We start from the raw sequence: 25688 nt of genomic DNA, 5'->3' as shown, positions 1-25688 counted from the left end.
AAGCTCTACTAGTTTGCTAGAGCTCGGGTACTTAAATGCGGCATTTGTCGCGCGCGAATCTGTTACCCCCTGATTTAGTGTTACTCCATAACCCATCCATTCATGCAGGCCTCTCCGGCCTCACCTCCTTCTTCGTCCACATTCGTCCACACTGGCATTCACCAGCAAGTCAAACAACTGGGATCAAATACCATAGCGACATACTTTTAGGCTCGAGTTAAAATGTTTGCATTTTCAGTTCCTCAAAAGAAATGTGTAAAAAATAGCAGTTATCTTTGCAAATGTTTTCGCGAGGTGGTTGGGCCGAGTAGCTTGTGGCTTGCTCTCACGTGGTGTTTTAGCAGCTTCTGATCAGCATATTCACAGACCGAATAAATCAAACAATATCATAACCCCGGTCAAACAATGGAGTGAAGTAAATAATTGGTTTACGATAGTAGGAGAGTTGTAAAACATGCTAATATACATTTATTACCTGATTCATGGAATTATTTGCACGTAAAACGCACATTTGCGTGCCTTTCTGCCCGAAAATCCCTGTTTGAGGTATGGGGATTTTCGGGAAGAAAAGAATGGCACGCAAATAATTCCATGAATCAGGATGTCAGTGTTCTCTAGGTTGAAGTTAGTTTTAACTATTCAAGTTAAAGTGTTGCCTCTAGTGGGAAAAAAACAGTACCTCGTTGTTTTAAAGAAGTGTTTGTGAGGTCGTAGAGAGAAATCGTCGATCCAGGGATACTGTGCTTGCTAGTTTTTCAGCAACCTCAGAAGAGCCAAGCAAAATGCAGCACCGACACCTATCAGAAAGGAGGCGCAAGGGGTGATCCCTGCAGGATCCAGCCCACAACTAATGCAATGGTAATAGCGGATACACTGCAACCTTTAGGAACAGTAACTAAGGGGGATGATTACTAGCTAGTAGGGGTGAACGGGAACCAACAGTGGCCCTGGAATTGTGTTTTGATATGGCCCCATATTACGCCATATTACGAATTGTGTTTTGATATGGAAAGGCACTTGCCAGACGTTGCCGTAGTGTTATTAACTGGGCATTGGTAGTAGCAGGTGCAAATTGGTGCGAGTACCTGGGCAACTAACAGCACTGTTGGGCAAATGCCTAATACTCATACACAACCCAAAACTGTTGGCTTTATCAATGCTTGTTTTTAACAGAACTTTAGTGAAGGACTCATAGTGCTTATAAATCGGGTGGCTGGAGGCAGACCTGGTGTAGACAGTGTATTGCATAAGTAGTGTGTTTACAACTCCAATTAAGTCATTAACTCTCAGAATAGAAAAAACACTGGCAGGTACTTCAAGCACAAAGTTTGAGGGTAAGGCTTGAATAAAGCGAGCTCAAAGAGTGTCTGTGGGGAGTTGTTTTGGGCAGGGAGGGGCAGGAAGTAAGTAGGAATGGCCATGGGGATTAGCATTGCTATGATCAAACAGTCACCAAACAACACCTACACGCTGGGTGTCCCTCCTCATATGCCATTCCTTCCTATCTGCACTCTAATGCAATAGTTTCAGCTTATAGGTGGCTCTGCTTGGCTAAATCCTTGACTTCAAAGGGAAGGGAGGGAAGAGGAGAGATGGAAGAGAGGAATTAGGGTACATAGGAGAGAGGTGAAGAGGAGCAGAAACCCATGGTTCCCACACAAAAGAGGCCAGGGGGCCGAGGCCCACCGTAGAAATCTCCAGAGTTCCCTGTATGTTATGTTATTTGGCATTTATATAGTGCTCTATGTAAGCCAGCCCACCCTGCTAACTAGTGGCTCGTCTCACCCATGATCAACACAATGCTATCCACTATCCAGAAGCGTACTGGGCTCTGGTAAAAACGTTTTAGGCTGGACTCGGGAACACTACCCTAAAGGAAGCCTGACCAATCGGTTTTACTTGAGAACCCTTACCCTGGAAGGCAGCCCACTTGATCCTAATCTTCTGCTTTCTTTGGTATACAATAAATAAACCGTAGCCGTGTACTGTGACTGCGGGTTTTCCTTTGATCCCTCGATCTTTCGGATGGGTCCTGCACAGGGTCTAAGTGCATATATGAGCACTGTAAAAGATGGCACAGTGGTGTTGCCAAAAACAAAATACACAGATGTCCCCATCTTTCAACTCAACATACTATTTTGGTGAAAAGTGGAACGCGGTACAAAATGGGGAAATCAGAGTACCGTGCCCTGGTAGCCTTATAGGTTACTCAGGGCAGCGCACACAAATTAAGTTGCAGCCTTCAATGAGGCTGTGGAAAAAGCCTCGCTAGCGGTAAAAAAACAAAAAAAGTACGTGTGAGGCATCACACAAACCAGCAAAAGCCGGTGGACCAACTCCAGTTAAATTAAAGCATCTCTAGTGCCATATGGTACCCCACAACCCATCCACGCAATACTTGGAGTCCGTGCTATTCATTGCCGAATTACCTCGTTTAAAGGGAACAGTTTACATTGTATTTTTTAAGGCACAGGTGTGCGTTTATTTGTTGATAAAGTGATTTCAGACAGAAACCAAAAAAGTGAATTAATACTGTGAGAAACCTGAAGGTGTCTCACCCGCTAGCCCCCAGGGATTTATCATCCAGGTGGCCAGGACACAGCCATCGCTATTGGATCCAGTTCCTGGGGGTGGACCAGTGTGGGAGGATCACCTGGATGGGGGTACTTTCGGGGAGAGGAAGTGAGACACTGAAGGGTGAGACGCGCTATCCCCTTCCTTATGACACCTTTTCCCCATACAGCCCAGTAGGATATTTAGAAACTCTACCCCCGCCCCTTTTCCAACACAAACACTTTATCACACCATGAGTGACAACAGACTAACACCAAAGCCGTTTATCTGACATGTCCCAACTCAAGGGTCAGGCAGAGTCAGTCAATTGCCAATAACTACACACACCTGACAGCCCATTCCCTTCCCCGCAGGGATAAAAGGTGGAGCAAAAGAGCACATTTTGAGCAAGGCCGAACACACGAGCAAGCAACTATTCCGGGGCGCTAGTTAAAATGGAGGAGAAAGGCAGTGAGACCTGAAGGGACAACCAGGAAGGAATTACCCTTGCCCTTTTCAACCCAGACACGCGAAGCCTCTAACTAAGGAAACGTAAGACCGGGAATCGCAGCTGGCGAGTGGTGTGACGGATATCAGCGGTACATGGGACCCTCCCGCACTGATAGCCAGGGCGGGGAGAAGCGGTTACCATTGTGATACAACCCTTGACTGCAGCGGCAAAAGAAACACTGAGTTCAGCATTGTCAGTGAGTCGGAAGAAACTGATAGTGGACTGGACTGTGTTAGGCTCAAGGTTGCAGTGGCAACATTGTACAGGAAGAAAGAAGATAATAGACAGAGGTCTTTTGTGAGTTAAATTGGTACCAGAAAAGGGGTGGTCCAGCTCCACCTGGGTGCTCATTCGAAGGACTAACTGGTACCGTCTCCTGAACAAGGAGAATGAAGCAAGGCTAACATTGTGGAAACTACAAAATTCCAAGAGGCATTAGGGGAGGCCAGCGTGAGGTGTCAAAGTGGTCATACGAGGGTCAAGCCAAAACCCTTGTACAGTCGAAAGTCTTTGACACATTGTATACAACAAATTGAACTGTGTTATAATGTCAAGCGTGAACCCGACTGAGGGATGTCTGAGAATTGGGGTGAATAGTAGCACACCCGTGAACATTGCGACAAGCATGAAAACAACTGAGGAATGTCCACAATGAGTTGTTGGTCTGAGCCCGTCTGAGGGAGGCCAACGATGAAAGAAGGATCGGAGCCAGGCTGAGGGGGCTACAAGGGTGAAGAGTTATCGGCCAACGTGCAGATTAAAAGAAGGAACTTTTGCTGTGTTGTTTACGATATATCAGGCCCTCTAAAGCAAGATAAATACTATACACTAGGGGTTTTCCTGCAACAACAATCCATGGTCCTTCAGGAAATGGACTTCTGGAGTCGGGTGGTGATGCAACTTGATACCTTTTGGAGGCTCGAGGATAGGCGCAGCGGTTTCTGAGACATCGAGAACACGGCTTTGATGACCTATAGTGACTGAAGTAAGTCACATTGGAAAGCATTATCCACTGGCTGAGACTCACTTGAAAGAAGACAGAGACAAAGGTTGCATGTCTGTTATGAGTGGTGACTAGAAGACACCAATCCAGAGACGACTTGGTGGTTACAGGACAATAGGCACCATAGAAGGATTTATTCCATTACATCTTTCTGTATCCCCAGAGTTACTACATGGGGATTTAAAATGGCTTACTTCAGTCCATGAGAGGCAGGACTATTAGATTTTGCCTCATGTCATGAGGAAGGTCTTGAGAAGAAAAGGACATAATTGGTGTCCATTTGACCGAAACACTTGTTGACGACCACAGGAACCGTTTGGAAATTATTAACAAACTGTATATGACATTTGTAATAAGGACAGGGTCAGAGAGAATAGATGATGAAATGACAATATCTGTGTAACATTTGGTATTGTTTCACTATGAAAAATAGGCCGTTAAGGTTTTATGTATGTATGCATGAATGATGGATGGAGAATATGGAGTTGTGAAAGAATTGTGATTGTTTTGTATTAAATGAATTTGTTGTTTTTTAATGGGACCTACAGATTGATGTTTATATGTGAATTATTTAATAAAATGTGTATTCATTGAGAATAGCGAGTTGTGTCACCCTGATCCACTGGTCCATGCTTTGTTTCCTCTGAAGCAAGAGACTTTGCATAAGAGACTTGGGCACAGAAGCCCTGATAATGAGGAAAGGAAAGGCCCTGATAATGAGGAAAGGAACTGTGCGCTCGGGCCAGAGAAGCATAGGAGAGTGCTGTGCTCAAGAGTCCCGCCTTGTCCTATGTTAAAAACGTGGGGAAGGGAGACCCCGGCCATAACATCCTGATTTATCATTTTGTGAACACTACTTTCTTTTCTTGTGAACATTATTCCGCACTATTTTGTAGCATAGCGATAAGGATTGGCATTCGTTTTCTTTTTTTAGTATATGCCCTTTTTATTTGACTAGTCTCCGCTAGGACTGTATTATTATTTGATGGTCGTAGCTTGCTCCCATCTTAGATTTCGGTTTAGATTAGGCGTTTATCTCACCCATTTTACAGTTAAAAAACACCCTTGAACTGTGATCACTTGTGTCTGTCTTACTTTGATACCATGCCTTCCTTACATATGGTGTCAGAGTGGGATCTGACTCAGTTTAAACTAATTGGGGAACCCTATAATATCATTTCAAAAACGTAGGTCATAGAGTTTCTAGCCCCTCTGTTGTCACAAAACAATAAATAGGTTTCGATATCTGTAGCAGTAGGGAAGCCGTTATCCCTACTGGGAAAAGAAGAATGATTCCTACAGATTTGGTTTTGATACCCCCTTTGGGGTATTACATAAGGTTGGCCCCATAATCTGGCCTACTGTGTTCGGTATAGATGTTTTAGCCGGCGTCATCGATCTCGACTTCCACTGAGGCATAAAGCTTCTCTTACCCAATCATGGGGAAATCATATTTGAAGTATGTTGTGGGGATCAAATTGCTCAAGGAATTTTGGAAAGGGCTCCATTTCCTCAGTTTAAAGAAAGCGAACCAGACGAAAGACAAAGAGGTACATTAGGCTTTGGGGAAGCTGATAAAAGTTAACATCTAAGAAAGGAAGGGAGAAGAGCCTACTTTCTATCCCAACCTAGCCTTCACCCAGTGAAATGATCTAGCTCTTGCTGAAGCTTTTTCACAAGCTATTAAAGAAGGAGAAGTGCAGAGAAGGGAAGCCCCTTTTTCTTCTTAAATCAGGGATTGTTATACTGAAGATAAACATCTACAGAAGGCTTAGTAAAGACACAGTTGGTAATCCCCAAGACCCACTGAAAGGTTGTACTGGAGATTGTGCATTCCCATCTTACCGGGGGACGCTTAGGACAATCCAAAACCCAGGCACATATCAGTGGGAAGTTTTACTGGCCAGGTATCCACGCTGATATAAAAAGCTTTATTCAGACATGTGAAATATGTCAGAAAACCAGCACGCACATCCCATGACCTGCCCCTCTGAATCCTTTACCAATCATAGAAGTCCCCTTTTCAAGAATCGGGATGGACATCATTGGACCTCTAGAAACATCCAGACTAGGCAACAAATATGTCCTTGTAATTGTGGACTATGCAACAAAATACCCAAAGCATTCCCATTGCGTACTAATACCACACAACAAATCCTTAAACACCTCTACCATATTTTTCCCGGGTCGGCTTGCCCAAAGAAATACTAACCGATGAAGGTTATAATTTTATTAGTAAGCTTATGGCAGAAGTCAAAGAGCTACTCCATATTACCACCTTACGGACTTCTGTGTACCATCCCCAAACCGATGGCTTGGTAAAAAGATTCAATAAAACTCTGATATTTATTGTACGGAAATTGGTAGAGAAGGATGGGAAAGACTGGGCTGAATGATCCCATTGGCACTATTTGCAGTAAGGAAAACTCCTCAGGGCTCCACGGGATTCGTTCCTTTTGAACTACTTTATGGTAGAGAGCCTAGAGATGTCCTGGATATGCTCTGTGAACCTTGTGAAGAACGAGAAGAGGCACTCATTCCCATCTGGCAAACCGCTACTAGAATGCGAGAACATATGAGACTTGTTCGAGATCTAGTCTGTACTCGCATGGAAAAATCCCAGAGCCAGCAAAAATCCACTTACTACAGGAAGGTGAGCTTAAGATCGTTCTCCATAGGACAGAAAGTACTAGTCCTCCTACCCACCTCAGAAAACAAGCTTGTTTCTAAGTGGCACAGACCCTACGAAATATTAGAACGGACAGGACCCTGTACTTATAAAGTAGCCCAACCCAATAGGAAACAGCAGGTCCATTTATAGCACATAAATCTCTTGGAAAGAGAACCCGTCAACCACTCATGGCAAAGTAATATCCTGTTTGGTTTCAGAAGAAATAGACAACTTTGATTTAATTCCTCTAGAGCTCCCTATTCAACAACAAGAAGATCTAAAAGATGTAGTCACATCCTTTCCTGATGTATTTTCAGAGAAACCAGGAAGAATAAAAGGCACCTACCACTTTATTAGAACACCTAAGGGAAACGTGGTTTATTTAAAACCTTATAGACTCCCAGAAGCCCGTAAACAGATAGTGGTCGAGGAAATAAATAAAATGTTGAAAGCCAATATTATCGAGCCTTCTTTGAGCCCATGGTCCCCCCCAATCGTGTTGGTCACTAAACCTGACCGTTCCTGGAGGTTCTGCACAGTCTTCCGTCAAGTGAATGCAATTTCCGACTTCGGTGCATACCAATGTCACTCATCAATGACCTAATTGATAAACTCAGACCAGCCACCTTTCTATCCACCTTAGACTTAACAAAAGGGTACTGGCAAGTGCCAGTATACGGGCCAGATAAGGTAAAGACAGCCTTTTGTTGAAAAGGCTGTCTTTTCCTTATCTGGCCCCTAGGACTGTTTCAATTCAAAGTCCTACCTTTTGGCTTACGTGGCGCGCCAGCCACTTTCCAACGCCTCATGGATAAAATCTTACAACCTTATTCCGATTTCTGTAGAGCTTCTATTGACAGTAAAACCTGGGAGGACCATCTCTTCCATCTTTATACTATAAACAAAAGTCCTCAGAGAGGCCGGCCTAACTGCTAATACATCTAAATGCAGACTGGCCCAATCAGCTGTGAAATACCTCAGCTTCTTCGTAGTGAATGGGAGCGTCTAACCTCAACATGAGAAAGTGAAAGCCGTCCTACATACACCAACACCCAAAACTAAAAGAGATCTTAGGGCATTTCTAGGGTTCATAGGATATTACCATAGGTTTATTCCAAAGTCTTCAGACAAAACAGCTAGACTGACAGATAATCTCAAGAACGCCGAACCCCATAAACTTCATTGGACAGACGAGGGTGATATGTTTTAACACCTTAAAACAAACCCCGAGCCAGATCCCGATCCTAAAGGTAGTAGATTTCTTTAAAGAGTTCATATTGGAAACGAACGCCTCCCTTACAGGTTTAGGAGCAGTCATATCTCAATTTTGCGACGGATTAAAACTGTTAGCTATGTAAGGTTGTACCCCTTAATTTGTATGTAATTAACGTATAGAGGCAACCACACCAGTGCTCAACTTAGAATTTACCGGCGCCTGACTTTCCGGAACACCAGGGTTGTAATACCCTGGTGTTTCCGGCAAGTCCAGCGCTGTAAATATTACGGGTCCGGCGGCAATGTGCCGGTAGTACCGGCCCGGTTACTGTCGGATTCATAATGGTAGTCAGTATCCCCTGCCTTGTGACACCTTTTCCACATCCTGCCCAGTAGGATATTTAGAAACTCTACCCCCCCCACGTTTTTCCAGCACAGACACTTTCTCACACTGTGAGTGACAACTAACACCAGAGCCGTTTACCTGACATGTCCCAACTCAAGAGTCAGGTAGAGTCAGGCAATTGTCGAGCAGATACAAGAAATAATGAGCCACTTACCTGGTCTTCGTATTCTGCATGAAGACAGGAGAAGCTCACCTGATGCACTCTCTCCAAGCCTGAACAACTGGCACCGAGAGAGTGCGCCAGGGAAACCCTTGTGGGGGAAAAAAACCCTGAGCTGCTTGAGAGCAGCGGTAACTTGGCCAGGTATTGTGGTTTTTGAGAACGTAGAATTATTCCGACAGGATAGTGAGGAGGGGTGCTCTGTTAAGTCTCTTAACCAACAGAAAGACTGTCAAATAAAGAAAAGGATTAGAGACGGTTAATGATGTTGCTGTCTGTTCCTGTCGGATCTGATGCGTACCTTTCTGTGGAGCAGAAGGGACCGTTGTTAAGGAGACGGGAGACAGGACCTTGAATGCCGGTAATCAGGTAGGATCCTTGAATAAAGTCGAGCGTTAGGATTGGGGGAATACAGAAAGAGAGAAAGAAATGTGTAGTTGTAATCCCCACCTACCGGAAAGGCAATTCCCCAAGAACGAAAGCGATGCAGAGGAGTCTGTGGAGAAACCTCGTTGGGTGCTCGGTATTGGAGTCTCAGCTAGCGCAATCACAAACACAGTCTAAAAAGAGAATAGCATGTTACCTCGAGTGAGGGATGACTTGTGTTGATGTAGCTATAAGGAAATAAGACACCTACGTTATTGAATGGATACATGGCAGATTGTTCGGTTGCCCAATTGCTTGCGGGAGAAATTGACAAGCCACGGAAGAACAAAGGATCCCTGAGGGATGAAAGGCGATGGAAGGATGTCAGAGAGACTGGAAAGGGTGTAAGCATAAACAGAATAGTTAGCATTACCAAGGCGATTACTCACGTAGCGCGGCCACATAAAGCAGTAGCAACGCATTGCTGTGCTGGCTCCAGAATCACATGTACTGCATTAGGGTGTGGAGGAGGAGCTCCATGCACTCCAACCTGCAGAAGTGAACAGTCACTGAGAGAAGCGGACGCCATCTTGGGAGAAGTCACTTGAATGCAGGATAAGTGATGCCAACAGGGCCACAAAGACCAGCCCCGTAGTCTCGTCATAACAAGAACATCCCTTCTTGTTTACAAGTCGCAAGCTTTTCCCACGTGAAAAAAATTACTCCGTGCTGGAACTAGAGGCCCTGGCCACCAAGTGGGCCATTATCCACCTTAGATACTACCTTTTAGAAAGGAAGTTCACACTCGTCACGGACCATTCTCCCCTAGTTTGGATTAGCCAACACAAAGACTCCAATCCTCATGTCATGCGATTGCTTCTAGACCTGCAACCCTACTGTTTCACTGTGGAACACCGAAAAGGTAAACACCAGGGAAATTCAGATTTCCTTTCCCGGTTCCCCTTTGAAACAGATGTGACAACATCGCATGGAGGAAGGGTATGTGAGAAACCTGAAGGTGCCTTACCGGTTAGTCCCTGGGGTTCTGTCATCCAGGTGGCCAGGACACAGCCATCGCTATTGGATCCAGTTCCTGGGGGTGGACCAGTGTGGGGACATCACCTGGATGGGGGTTCTTCGGGGAGAGGAAGTGGGACACCGAAGGGTAAGATGCTTAGGTCCTCATTACAAGTTTGCCGGTCCGGAAACAACGGGCACCGTTGTTTCTGGACTGGCAAATGACGAGTCTGCCTGCCGGAGCCTCTTTGTTCGAAAGGACAGACCCGGCTGGACACAGCAGCCATGGTAGGCAGACCGTCACAGAAGCACCGGCACCGTTAATAACAGCGCTGGTGCTTCCGTGGTCCCCATTCCCATGGAGTCCTAGGACTCCATGGTAATAGGGACTTACAATTTACCGGCGCCTGACTTTCCGGAACACCAGGGTTGTAATACCCGGGTGTTTCCAGCAAGTCCAGCACTGGTAAATCATTACGGGTCCAGCGGCAATGTGCCGGTAGTACCAGCCCGGTTACTGTCGGATTCATAATGATAGTCCGTATCCCCTGCCTTGTGACACCTTTTCCACATCCTGCCCAGTAGGATATTTAGAAACTCTACCCCCCCACCTTTTTCCAGCACAGACACTTTCTCACACTGGGAGTGACAACTAACTAACACCAGAGCCGTTTACCTGACATGTCCCAACTCAAGAGTCAGGTAGAGTCAGGCAATTGCCGATAACTACACACCTTACTGCCCTTTCCCTTCCCCACAGGGATAAAAAGCAGAGCACATTTTGAGCAAGACCGAACGCAAGAGGAAGCAGCTATTCCGGGATGACAGTTCAAACAGAGGAGAAAGGTGACGCGACCTGAAGGGACGACCTGGAGGGAATTACCCTTACCCTTTTCAACCCAGACACGCAAAGCCTCCAAGAAAAGAAACGTAAGACCGGGAATCGCAGGTGGCGAGTAGTGAGACGGATGTCAGCGGTACATGGGACCCTCCCGCCCTGATAGTCAGGGCGGGGAGAAGCGGTTGACATCGTATTACCGCCCTTGACTCCAGTGGCAAAAGAAACGCCAAGTTCAGCACAGCCGGTGAGTCGGAAGAAACTGATAGTGGACCGGACTGTGTTAGGCTCAAGGTTGAAGTGGCAACATTGTACATGAAGAAAGAAGATAATAGAGGTATGTCGTGAGTTAAATTGGTACCAGGAACAGAGTTGCCCGGCGCCACGTGAGTACTCATTCGAAGGACTCTAATGGGTACTGTCTCCTTAATAAGGAGAATGAAGCAAGGCCAACATGGCGGAAACTACAAATACAAAGAGGCCTTAGGGGAGGCCGGCGTGCAGTGTCAAACTGGTCATACGAGGGTCAAGCCAAATCCCTTGTACAGTCGAAAGTCTTTCACATGTTGTAGAAAACAAAGTGAACTGTGTTATATTGGCAAACGTGAACCCAACTGAGGTATACCTGCGAATTGGGGTGAATAGTAAAACACCCGTGAACATTGTGACGACAAGCGTGAACCCGACTGAGGGATGTCCATAGTGAGTTGTTGGTCTGAGCCTGTCTGAGGGAGGCTAACGACGAAAGAAGGATCGGAACCCGGCTGAGGGGGATCCAAGGGTGTAGAGTTATCGTCCGACATGCAGATTAACAGAAGGAATGTTTGCTGTGTTCTTTACAATATATCAGGCCCACTGAAGCAAGAGACTTGGGCACAGAAGGCCCTGATATTGAGGAAAGGAACTGTGAGCTCGTACCAGAAAAGCCAAGGAGTGTGCTGTGCTCAAGAGTCCCGCCTGTCCCGTGGTAAAAACGCAGAGAAGGGAAACCCCAGCCATAACATCCTGACTTATCATTTTGTGAACATTATCCCACACTATTTTGTAGCACAGCGATAAGGATTGGCAATAGTTGTTTTTAGTATAGGCCCTTTTTATTTGACTAGATCCCAGTAGGACTATATTATTATTTGATGGTCGTAGCTTGCTCCCATCTTAGATTTAGATTAGGCATTTATCTCACCCATTTTAAAGTTTAACAAACAACCTTGAACTGTGATCCCTTGTGTCTGTCTTTACTATTGCCACCATGAGTTCCTTACAAAACCAAACTGAATTTCGATTAATAATAGAGTTTCTGGGTTGTCAGGAATAAAGGCCCAGTCTGGGTTTATATTGGAGTGACAGTCGCTCATTAGAGTCTTAGTGTCTTTCTTTCAGTTGTCAAGGGCAGGGCACACCCTGATATCAGAGGCTGCTGCAGGATCCCGCGTAGATGTAATGATCACAGGGAACAGCTACGGCCAACATCTGGCAACAAGAATGAAATACACATGTAGGTGGGGTTGGGGAGGGTCCTCGCTATTCCTCTGGCCAACACCTACAGATTTCCTAGCACAGCACGAGACCAGCCAAAAGAAACTTCAGCATATATCCTCTACTGGCTCCTGGTTCCTAAAGGCATTTCTGGGATGGTAGGATAATAGGGGCAGTCTGACTGGAATGACCCTTCTAGGATTACGTTCTATGCTTATGTCCTGTGTCCGTTTGGGCAGGACTTGGCAGGGAGTGCCATGAGCAGCCAGCTCACAGCAGCTCTGGCTAGGCAGTCACCTTCAGTTGACATCCTCTCCTCCCATCCACACGAAAACTAAGGAGAAAGGGACCTTTCATTTGTAAAGCCATTAGTCATACAGGCAGAATTAAGGGCCTGATACATGGAACGTTTTCCTATGGGATTGCGCCATTATAAAACACTTCCATTAATCACTTCCATAAGTCTCAAATGGATACGTGACCAATTACCACACAGCTTCCGGCCAGGATAAATACATTGTTTTTAATCAAGATACATAGTTTAAGTTAACACACACAGACACACCCCCACATACATGCACACTGACATGCGTCCGACCGGACCTGTGAAGGTCCAGTACAATAAATGGTGAAAGGTTACATGGGGAAAGTTAAAACGTTTCAAGCAGGGCACATTGCCACTGTCTGTAGGACAGGGCCTACCTTGCTTTCAGAGTGTAGATTCAATTCAGCCTGTAACAACTATGGCAAGTTTCCTAAATAGTTTGATTAAAGTGAAAGCTTTTGTTTGCAGCACCTTGCCCTTGAGACACCGCGACTGACCAGTGCTTAAATTGACTAAATAAAAAAAATAACCACAAGGACTCTTTGGTACACTCCAAAATATAGATTTATCTTCTAAAGTTTTGTATTCAAAGTCATACATTCCTTAAAGTTCAATCTGGTTATTGCCTTTCTTATGTATTCCATTCATACATGATAATCATACATTTCTTCAATTGTCTCACATTTCTTTGATTATCTCAATTTTTACGAACTTTGTTTTCCTCTTAATTAAATTTTTATTCTCAAACTGGATTTTGCAGTGTATGCATCTTTTGTTATCTTTTTCTTTTTCTTTTCTCCCTCTACACGTGTTTCTCCATCCTTTCAGAGGGTTCATCAGGAGGCTTTTTGTGCCTTATGGGTAATTATTGTCTTGGAATTATTTTTCTGTAAGGTATGGGAACAAGAATATACATGTGAGTGACTTGAAAGCACATTGGGTCCGTGTTTATATAGTTGACACTGAGCTTACGAAACTGATTGACCATGTGTACTTACTTCACATGGTGGTTCAATATTGCAGCAATATTCCGTTTCAGTATTGCTATTATTTTTTAAGCTGTTGCTGTAGATATTCCCATATGTACCATGCGGTGTGGCTCAAACTGTTCTCATGGTATTGTGTTTGCCATCTATTCAGGAGAAAAGGGTAAAGTTTATTTAGTCCTTTCCCCATACTGTCTGCTATCTTTTCCTATCATTCCCATTTAATTTAGATCGATAATTTGCCTGTTTCCTACCTCATTGTAGTCTTGGGTACAGGTTTATCTTTGGACTCCCAAGCCGCATGGAGAATCTGATCGTGTTTACTGATACTTCTTCTCAAAATGGCCGTCTATTTATGTGCGTCATTACGCTAGAGGGTGATGACCTCATTACGTACGTGCTGAATGTCAATTACGAGGTGTGGGTAGTGATGTCACGGCGTGCTAAACGTCTGTGCGCGTCACGATCGCCGATTGTAATTAGAACATTTTTAGACACGGGCCTAAATTTGTGTGTTTGTTGACAAATGTGGAGAATTCTTGATTTCGCATTTTATTGTTCTTGTCACAATGTATGTGTGGCATTTATTTGGCGTTTGCTTCTACAATATATGAGTGTCAAAATCGTACATTTAGCAAGTATGGTGTAAATTACAGATATTATGCATTGCCCATTTTTTATTTTCTTATTTTTTTAGATGTATACACAGTGGTGGAAATGGAAAAAATGTGGTGGGGGATCCCACAAGAGCGGGTGGGGGAGGAGTTGGGGGAAGAAGAGGGGGCGTGGTCTAGAGGGGGCGGGGTTGGTAGTGGCCATCCGATCAGATAAATACTTTAAAAAAAAAAAAGTGCCCACAAAGGCAACATTGCCTTTTACCACCGGCCAGGGCTTTAAGTGGGACGGGGCCGGGGCTCCGAAATTTCAATCTGAGGCGGGGCCCTGTGGGGCCCACTAATCTCCCCTGCCAGCCCCGGCCACTACAAGAAAAGGATTTTTTTCCGAAGCCTGAAGCTCTCGCTCGTGTGCGAAAGCTTCAGGCTCCAGAAAAAAATGCCTTCAGCCATAAAGGTGGCGCCGCACCTGCGAGGCATACCTTTAAGCAGGAGATGCCCGTGGGCCGGTGCCACCATTGTGGAGAGAAACGGCCTATTGACCTTTTATGTATGAAGATTTGTATACATTTCCATACCTCCTATTCCTGTAATCCTGAATATTTTTTCTCAGGAGTACCCACCTCTAACAGCCCTGTACATATTTGTATATTTGTATATTTACCCCTGCATAGATATTGACTTTGTATGTATGAAGTTTTGTACATTTCTTATTCTGTAATTCTGATTATCTCTATCACTACCTCAATGTGTATATTTCCGCAACATTGTAAGCTTCGAATTATCTTCTGCCTGCGCCCTGTTGCCCCTGGGTAAGGCGCGCCATACAAATAAATAAACAAACAAACAAACAAACAGAAACGTGAGGCCGCTGGAAGCTGAGGCCGTTTTCCTGAAGACTGAAACTCTGTGAGTTTCAGTCTTCAGGAAAACGGCCTCAGCTTCCAGCAGCCTCACCCCTTCAGCCTTAATGGCGACGCTGCCCCTCCCCAGCTGCCGAGGGGAAGCGCCACCATTAAGGCTGAATAGGCGAGGCGCTGTCCCCTGCCAGGCAACCCAATAGAAAATAAATGCAGAGATCAACACCCTCTCCCTTGCGAAGAGGGTGTTGATCACTACAAAAGGATGCCTGCCAGGGGTGCCAGTAGCCCATTGAGCCGGGGCTCTTAAGGGGGGCGTGGCCTAATGGGCCAGCAGGACGCCTGCAGTTAGGCCAGGCCCCCTTGATGAGCCCTGGCTCATTTTGTTGTGCCAAAAAAAAAACGCCCGCGAGGGCAGCATTGCCTTTTAAGCGGCTCTGGCGTGTAAAGCACAATGCTCGCTACATGTACAACTGATTCCTTTCAGTTGTACATGTAGTGAGCATTGTGCATTACACATCAGTGCCAAAGCCGCGGTAAACGGCAATGCTGCCGTCGCGGACGCTTTTTTTTCTTCTTCTTTCTTTTTTCCAGCGCGGTTCATGGGCTTGGGCGGCTGACTCTGGCCGGATCCCGAGTTCCGGCTACACATCTGGTGCCGGATCTCGGATCCGCCGAGAGCCGGCCCAATGACCAGCACTGTGTATACACATTGGCAATACGAGTGTTGCCCTTAAGGGTATTGAAGACAGCATATGTCTTGCATATTTTTTGACTAAACCTGTTCTTATGTATTAATCATATGTATTTCATCTATTTGGGTTACATACATTTTTTTATCGTGAATCTTTCTGATGCGGATGTTATGTGATTGCGATAAATACCCTCTATCTCCAATAGTTTACCAGTATCATAATCATTCAACATAGTTTGTGACTTAAATAACATTGCTACCTTGTTTTCATACATGAATCAAGGATTTCAACATGCACTGTTACTCAAGATGGGCTGGACCAAAAGAACGCAATGCTATCTTCAAACAGAATGGACTCCTAGAGCACTTATGAGGGGCGACACATGATGCATAACTGCTTCCCACAGGGCAGAAACTGCTATAGAGTGCCATTTCTCTGCTAGTTACCAATTTCCTCTGAAGGTAACTTTACCATTCACAGTAAAACACAAATTTAAAAATGAAAAAAAAGCTGGTACTGTGAGTTTTCGCAAAATCTCTAAAGGGTCACCCCTGACATGTATCCATAGAAAGGACAGCTAGTAAAGAAAACGTAGCATATACCCTGCACTCATATGCCTCAAATAAGGGACACCTCCGTCTATATAATTACTTTATATTGCATAATAAATACTATGGCACACTCTTTAAAAAAAAAACGAAACCTGTAATTTGATGGTGTTACTTCTACAATCTATCAATACACAGACAAGATGCTATCCTTAAACAATGTATTACTATTAATACATCAAACATGACTAACTCAGACAGTCTCTGTGAACAAGTGCAGTAAAGTGCTACAAAAAATAACGAAGTGTAAATTGCATGAAAGTGCTTGCTTAAAGTGCAACAGTATTTCAATGGACTGTGTGTAGGTATTGTATAAGAGTGTCCAATTGAACTTATTTTGAACATGGTCCCCAGCTGATCACATGTATGATTAACACAATTCTAATCATAGATGGACACTCTTACCTAACACGTACCATTCATTAGCGTTTAGGATACTGCATAACGCACAGGGAGTCTGACCCCCCTTCCAGGGTGGCAAAAAGGGTCGTCACACATTGAACGTTGATATTCAGGTGTCGACACTGCGTGTTTCGGCCCAATTAGGGCAGTATACATTAATCTGTGATGTTTCCTCCAATGTCACAAAGGGCCTTCATCAGGACGTATACCAATTTAAATGGTGAAATGAATTCATGCACATGTTGGAGTAGAGACTTTCTGTTCCAAAGTAATCTCTGTGAAATAAAAACATATAGCAAGATTTGCTGACTTGATTCTTGAATCTGTTCAAATATGGAATTGAAAATAAAAAGCCCCATGCCCAAGTGCAACACCAATTAAGGTTAGTCTGTTGGTTAAGTGGCAAATCCAAAAATTATTAATGAAAACTTAAACCGTTGGGGTTTTAGATCTTTTACAAATCTCTCTATATGTTTTTATTTCACAGAGACTACATGACTGCCACCACATGCCCTGGCAAAGCCTCTATCCAATATTCAGAGTGTCAAGGCGAGAACATTATGCCACTGAGCTGCACCACACATTTTGGTTAGTAGAATCATCTTCGAGCAGCTTTGCACACATCACAAAACCCTGCAATCAGACACGTCCAGTTGGCTCATACCCTTTTGCTGTGTATTCAAAGTATGTCAGATACCTCAGCAAGCAATGTGCAGCTTGAGTGTAGAGCCTCAATACCTCACCTTTCACACTGGTACTAGCTTCGAGATTCTCCCTCCAGAAGTCAGGAATGAGAAATGCTGTCTTCAGGAAAACGACTTCCAAAACCTAGATGTGCTTCGAAAGCCTGGAAGGCATTTAAGCACTTGAGAGAGTTTCCGCTATAGGACTGTGCCTCTGGAAGACAGTGAGGGTTTTAGAGAATCGGCCTAATGGGAATGGAGGAATTGGGCAGGATTTTCCCAGATCCAGAATCCGGCAATAACTGTCTCCCTGCATCCTAGATCCAAAAACACTAAAAGCCAATACACAAGCCACCATAAAAAAATGCAGCCATAGTGAACAGATGTTCCCAGCTCCCCGAGACTACCTTCCGAGCTCAGAAGAGCTCTGCTCTCCATTTCTTTTTTGGTTTTGCATTTAACAATTTTTAAGTGTGATTAGTGCTTGATGACTGCCAACAAATCAGTGAGTGGGCAATGTGGAGTGGCTATGGACAGGTGCAAATGTTGGGTGACAAACTGGGAAAGGTGCATACATTTGTACACTGCTCCGTTCAGCCTCGATACAGGAAATTCTTCAAACTCACATTACTTTGCATACTGGCAATTGTGGACTTCCATTCAGTATGGGGAAAAATAAAGCTACGACTATATTCATTTGCTCAACATGTTGCTAAAGGATGTGTATATTGTTAGGGTGGCTTATTATGTGATTTGTGCACGTTTGTGGTCTTTTTTACAGTTATTTTAGCCATGCTGTTTTTTTTTTTTTTTTACAGGCTTTACAAGTCTCTTACTATACTGCAACTCTGCTATAAACCAGCCCACCGATGTTTCGGCTGTCTTTTGTGCACTGATAAATAATGTATATTAAAAGGGTATGCTACATGAATAACCGCTCATTGAGTACATAGAAAATCCATCAGACCAGATACCTCTAATCCGGTTGTTTCCTTCTGTTTTGGATTGAAAATGCACTTTACATTTTGTGCAGCCCATGGCGTGAATATTATTTGTGCACTGATGCTACTGGCGCAACTTGTGGAGACACGTAAAGCAGGTTTAGTGCAACCCATTAAACAGGTAACCCGAAGCGCAGCCCCTACTAGGGTGACTCGCCAGAACCAGCTCTCCCGCCACCACTGACTTCCGAGCACCTCTGGCATGAGCTATAGTAATAACACGTGTAACTTTTGCTGACACTTGTTACATTCTGGTACGTTTAGGGGATGACGCAGATGCATATTTTTTTAAACTATGAAAGATGAATTACGATGTGCAATGCAACATATGAATCGAATATGTCATGATTATGCAAAGTAATATGATTCTACATATCTAGAGGGTTCAGCATGTGTTCACTCAAGATCAGAAGACTGCAGCGAACCCCCTCGACTTGCCATCGCCGATTACCTTTCTCGCATCGCATGGGCTGGTAGGCGGTATGGCAGAAAAGGTCAATCAAAAACTGCCCACCTTTATACGTTCAATGGGGGCAGCATGTGTTTGGGCGTCTTTGGCAGAATTTAGTTGACAGTCTGGCTAATGACTGATCATGAAACATCAATCAATGCTCTCGAACACTTTAAGTAATTCTCAGTACACTATACTCCCTCCTTCACCAAAATACTCACACTATGAACCATTAGCCGAGCTGCAAAACCCTATACCCAGTTCCCTTTTTTCTTTCTACCCAACATGGCCACAGTAAGCCCCTCCCACACCTCCCTACCTCAGTGCAGCTCCATGTTTTTTCCCACTCTGGCTCGGGTAGGCAACGTATTAAAAATACCCCAGGTCAGAACTGTAACACACTGGCACCGCCCCGCCATCGGAGACCAGCCGTTGTGGTGAGGCGCTAAGAAACCTGCAAATAAAATGGTTAATACAGGAGATGGGCTACACCCGAGTTCTTTGATGACTAATGGACACAGACACCAAAGTGAATTTCTTTACAAGATCCCAATGGGGACCCCTCTTAATTAAACACCTTCAGATCTTAAAACCTTACCCCAGGATTCCCCTGGCATGAGCTATCTGAGCAGGGACTAGCTACGTCAGCTCACCCTTCCTTTGGAGGGTTCTCAAGGACCCTTAGGATGTGCCTAACGCAACCAATACCCTTCCTAACCTCAGGCCCCACCTACATGGAGGGTGAGGTCAGAGGATGTGGGTGATCCCACCTTTCAAGGCGGCCTCAGGCAGGTCGCCACTCTACCCCCCTACCTGAGGCCAGAGTACCTCCCCCTCTACCCTTCTTTTAAAATACTAACCATCGATAGAACTTTTTATTAGCCTGGCTTGTGTAGCTGACCCGCTCTTTTCTGTATTCTGGCCCACCTGGACTAGCCCCCGGGCAGGCCACTGTCTCCCAGGCCATACTCTGACTCGGGGTCCGGCCTGCACATGCAGCCTCGGGCACAGGCATTTATCTTACCAATGCCCCACTGCACACAGAGCCAGGAGCTTAACTTCACGCTGGGCTGCAGCTGGCAGACGCAGCCTGGCTCGACTCCTTCAAAATGCCTTGGTGGGAATGGAGTTGTTCCTTTCTGTTTTTCTGCTCTTCACCTGCTATGATTTTCTTCTCTGTCTTTCCACTAGCACTCCTTCCTTCAACTGTCACTCTCCAATGGTTCTTCCCTTCTCCAGAACGTTCTCCAGGTAAGTCTATTGTTCTGGGCAGGGGAGACCTTCCCAGTGTCCCACAGTCCACTGTTCCATGTGCATCCCCCATGGTGGGGAACTTACTATATTCAGGTAAGTCCACTGTTAAACACAAATACAATTTACCACAAATAAACATGTTTTTTGAAAACTCCTTTGTGTTTTGCCTTTTCTTTTATATATTCATGAATAACCCCCTCCCTGGAAGACCCATTTGGGCCGGGGGTTACATCAGGCATAATGGGACACTGTAGCCTGGCTCCTCCTGTCACAACCAATGCCTCCAATTTACTGGTTTACTGGATATGTTTTGAGGGTGGTGCAGGTTGTGACAAGGGAGGGAGTCCAGCATAATGAGGATTACCGGAAGTCATTGCGAACATTGCCCCCACTTACTTCCCTCGCCACAATAGTCACCCTTTGAAGATATACCACATACTAAATGTCCAGTAAAAAGGCAAAACCAACATGGTAAATCAGGTATGCAACACACCTGAATTTGAAGCACACTTGGTCAACCTTAGACAGTCATAAATGCATACAACACCGTGGGGGCTACAGAAGCCTCCTTTAGACTCCCACCAGAACATGATGTTTGTGTCAGAAAAGTATGAGAACTCCAGGAAGTAGTTCTACAAATGTCCACCAGGATGAAACTAAAAGCCCCCACTCAAGATGCAGAAACCCTACTGGTGGACCACCACTGAACAATCTGAGTTAGCATCACTGCCAAATATGCCCTGGCAATCATTGTGCCCACCCTTCTGCTTACTGATTAACTAATCTTTTAGAACACGTGATTCAAACCTGAGTTGCGCTGCACTGTCTTGCTTCCAAGACAAACATGTTGCCCCTGAGCTATCCTCCTAGCTTGTGAATGCAATCGAAGTCTTCAATCCCTTCTGACCTCCATCAAAAGCCACAAAGCGACTGTCAGACTTGCAACCCTCCTGGGCTTTAGCCACACATGGCAACACAGACACTACTCCTCGGGGGAAGAGGAAGTAGGACGTAATACAGGAAGCAACAATTCCTGTTTTAAATGAAAAGAAGAACTCATTTGAGCTAAATAATGAGGTCCTGTTCGAAGCAAAAAGTATTAGAAGACAGCTAAAATAGGGCAGTCTACAGACAAATTCACTGACATCCCCAAGACTAATCATGGACGAGATGGTCACCAAAGAAAGTTTTATACATGTATAAATGCTGGGGACAATCGGCCTCAGGCTCAAATGGAGGACCATGCAAAAATCTCAACTCCTGTAAATCCCATGGTGAGTGAAACAGCTTACATGCGGAATTCAGGAGTAAAAAAATAAAAACCTGGGCATCAATGTATCAAACGACTTCCAGCCCCAAAGGGAACGCTGAAAGCCTTAATGGCTGCACACTGGACCTTAAGGGTCGACACTACCAGTTTTTTCTGGTTCAGTCTATAAGAAAATGCAAGAAGATGCAGTAAGATCCATTTCATAACATCAACTTTCGAAAGACATCAATGATGAAAATGCTAATTCCTAGTACACAACCTTCTAGAAAACAGAATGCAGCCTCAAGCCTTTCCAGAACATCCTATAGACGCATCAGCACCTCTTTCTCAACAGCCATTGCAAAAGATTGTGCTGAGACACCTTCCGAGATGAAAGGAGGGGAAAGAAGAGAAGGGCGGGAAAAGTTCAACACCATCATCTCTGATCCCACCAAATTCACCATGGAGGTAACGCATGAGCAATGATTCCAGCATTGGACCACCAGAATCAAAGAGGCTTTCTCCTGACTGAATTTCAACATCACCCTGGAAATCTGGGGAAAGGGAGAAAACGCATACAGTAAGCACTCTATTTAGGTCAAGAAAAAGGGCTTCTGAGTTCCATACCAATGTTTTCGGGGAGAGAGAGCATAACATCCCCAATTTCTGTTCTAGTGAGAGGCAAACTGGTCCAGGGATGTCTGCCGAACCTCTCGCAAATCTGCTAAAAGAACTGTCCATAACAGACAGTACTCCGTGGTGGATTGGAAAATATGGCTTAACCTCTGTCCAGGAACCCCAAATATATGCCACCAATATAACAAAAAAGTTTGCTTCTAACTATTCTATGATCTCATCGGAGCAGGCCGATTGTGTCCTGATCCCTGTCCCTTCTTGTTTGGTCAGGTAGGACTTGGTCACCAAGATGTCCGTTCACATTAGGACTCGCTTCCCCTCCAGGAATCTTGCCGTGCATATAAGGGCCCTGAGGACTTTCTCTTTGCTTCTGCCTTCTCTCTTCCTCTCCCTTGCTGAACGCCTGCCTGATCCATACACTGGTCACCTGGTCACCCTCTGAACTTGGTTCCAGGTCCTGGCCTGTCTAGCTGCAATCCCGCACTGCCTCTTGGCTCCCCTGCACTTGTGGTCTGTATCTGTAACCCTACAGTCCCCTCTCTTGCACTTATCCGCCACCCGTTGGCTGCACTTATGAATACCCGCACTTGCCACCCATTGGCTGGACTCTTTGTTTTCTCCTTTGTCCCGCGCTTCTCCATCTTCCCCCCACACTCTGCACTTCCCCCCCCTCCTCCATTCCCTGCTCTTGCACGATTTGAATGACACAAGGCCTAATAAGATCGTTGTTTTGCCCTCCCTTTATTTCCCACTCCTTGTCTTGTCGCGCCTAGAAACACTTGTGTACAGGCACGTTATCAATGCCATATCATATCACTACACCCTTTCCTTTCAATTCAGTATGTTCCTCCTCCCCGAAGGGGGGACCACAACCCCTGGATCACCTCCACCCTCCAGGTGGGAGACCAAGCTATTCTGCTTGCATCAAATATGACAATCACTTGCAGAGGCATATCCAACAGAGTCCCCATTGAGGATTGATGATAACGAGCCACCAGGCTAGCTGACTTCCCTAAGAAAATGTTGCCTTGATCTATACCTCATACAAACCCCAAATCCAATTTCCCGGAATGTGGTTCACTAAAACCTTCAAATAGAATCCATCCCATGGTACTAGGAACTGTGATGAATGCTATGGAGTCATTAGTAATCGTCAGCCGAATGCCTCCTCCCATGTGGCATGGGGAAGGCAGCTGCTACCTGATCCTAACCATGGGTGTGGTATTATGAGGGAGGATCACATGGGAGGAGATGGCTGCCAGGCATATGTGGTGACTCCATTAGGAGAGACGCAGTATTCATCTCTTCCTTGTGAAAAGCACCCTATAATTCATAGATTCCTGATGGCATGCTGTCATTTTACCAATCCTTCCAGGCGTAAAACCCCGAGACCATCTCTGATCAGAAATCCTCAGCAGGCTACCACTCACACTTCGTCCTACACACGTGGATGCTTCTCATTCAACTGATTTTTCAATGTTCTTAGATTTCATTAATTCCAAAATAAGTACTCATAATTCCAATATTAAGTTCAATTTTCTTGAATTACATTCATTCAAAAAATGTATGCTGAAAATTCCACTGTTTTATTGATTCTTGCTTTCAATTTTGGTCCCAAATGAACATTTGTACTTGTTGCATGCCACTATTGCTTCATAATGGCATTATGTGTATGTTTTTTGACATAACCATTTTCCAAGACAATAAGGGACTCGCCAGTTGCCGTTTTAGGCTGGTTAAATCTCTTCCATTTCAACCACTCACACTTCATATGTAAATGACACACATTTAACATCTCCGATTTCCAATGGCCTTCATTTTTTGAAACAATACAACCTTAAAGATCCTCAAACTCCTATGGACTTCCTCTCCCATAAATCCTCAAGTACTGAAACGAGGAAAATGAAGGAGGAGCTAATGTGGAATAAAAGAAACATTGATCCAAACGTGCTGTCTAGATGTCATGAGAGAACTAAGCTGCGCAGCATCTGCAGGTGAGGAGAGGAGAAGCTAGCTGAAGGTGGTGCATGGAGCCAGGAGGGTTGCAGGCAGCTAAAGCAGATGTGAAAAGGTGAACTGTGCGGGATGGAGTAGATGCTTACCAGCCTCTGGATGGAAGCGCCCAGTACCCGGAGAGATGTGAGACCGGGAGAGGTGCCGCAGACGATGCAGAGGGACAGCTGGGAGTGCAACAGCAACAGCAAGGCTGGTGTAAGCGCAGTCTGATGAAAACCCTTCACTTTCACCAGCACACAAGCGCAGAGCCGGATGAAGCTCTCCAGTAGTTGCTGCTTCGCCACAGCAGCATGCCACAGTACCAAGACGCCAATCAACATCGGTAAGTGTGCCCAAAAGTGCTTGGAACCCTGGGGCATGTGGACAGGCATATGAACAAATCTTTTGAATACCGAGCAGGTAAATTGAAGAGACTGAACTTTTACAAATACTCATGTTAAAGAGAGCCATATGGGGAAAGACGGAACAAATGTTATCTACAGCAGATAAGCATTAATGGGGAAGTTGGAGGGCATAATTTGTACAAGTCTCCTTACATGAGAGGTCATTTTGGAGGAGGTTGGAACAAGCATTGGCACAAGCTACCGAGGTCTAAGCAGTGAGGAAGACTAACTGATACCAAGAAGAAAAGTGAACATTGTAGAAAGTCCTGGTGAAAGGATCGATCAGGCAGACAAACCTTTGGGAAACGATACCAGACAGGAGAATACACTAGGGGATCTGCAGGACCAAAAAGGGAAAGAAAGTATTGTGAACACTGTAGAAAGTCCTGGTGAAAGGAACCATCAGGCAGTCAGTCATTTTGGGGAAAGATACCTGGCACGAGAGTATACCAGGGGGTCTGCAAAACCCAGAGGGGGAATTCCTGGCAAAGGAATGCAACAAGAGTTTCAAAACCTTATTAAAGAAGAAAAGACACTTTTGCCACCCTGAAGAAAGACTTGCTAAGGAAGAGATACATGTCATGTATCTTTCATGAGTGGGCAATGTGGAGTGGCTATGGACAGGTGCAAATGTTGGGTGACAAACTGGGAAAGGTGCATACATTTGTACACTGCTCCGTTCAGCCTCGATACAGGAAATTCTTCAAACTCACATTACTTTGCATACTGGCAATTGTGGACTTCCATTCAGTATGGGGAAAAATAAAGCTACGACTATATTCATTTGCTCAACATGTTGCTAAAGGATGTGTATATTGTTACGGTGGCTTATTATGTGATTTGTGCACGTTTGTGGTCTTTTTTACAGTTATTTTAGCCATGCTGTTTTTTTTTTTTTTTTTACAGGCTTTACAAGTCTCTTACTATACTGCAACTCTGCTATAAACCAGCCCACCGATGTTTCGGCTGTCTTTTGTGCACTGATAAATAATGTATATTAAAAGGGTATGCTACATGAATAACCGCTCATTGAGTACATAGAAAATCCATCAGACCAGATACCTCTAATCCGGTTGTTTCCTTCTGTTTTGGATTGAAAATGCACTTTACATTTTGTGCAGCCCATGGCGTGAATATTATTTGTGCACTGATGCTACTGGCGCAACTTGTGGAGACACGTAAAGCAGGTTTAGTGCAACCCATTAAACAGGTAACCCGAAGCGCAGCCCCTACTAGGGTGACTCGCCAGAACCAGCTCTCCCGCCACCACTGACTTCCGAGCACCTCTGGCATGAGCTATAGTAATAAC

At 44.9% G+C, this 25688-nt stretch overlaps 1 protein-coding gene and 1 long non-coding RNA gene across 2 annotated transcripts in view; both read right to left on the bottom strand.

Annotated features, from left to right (window-relative positions):
• PUSL1 (pseudouridine synthase like 1) overlaps positions 1-25688 on the bottom strand; it is an 867171-nt gene that overhangs the window by 746679 nt on the left and 94804 nt on the right. The window lies entirely within an intron of this gene.
• On the bottom strand, positions 13150-13839 carry LOC138473615 (uncharacterized). The gene is made up of 3 exons (XR_011268814.1): positions 13782-13839; positions 13540-13673; positions 13150-13428 (listed from the first exon to the last, which is right to left on the bottom strand). It is a non-coding gene; the product is annotated as an uncharacterized lncRNA (long non-coding RNA).

Source organism: Ambystoma mexicanum, chromosome 8 (genome assembly GCF_040938575.1).
Source record: "Ambystoma mexicanum isolate Mex_15411 chromosome 8, UKY_AmexF1_1, whole genome shotgun sequence".
Lineage (NCBI taxonomy): Eukaryota > Metazoa > Chordata > Amphibia > Caudata > Ambystomatidae > Ambystoma > Ambystoma mexicanum.
Note: the sequence above shows the minus strand (reverse complement) of the source record. Positions and strands in the feature narration are given on the sequence as shown.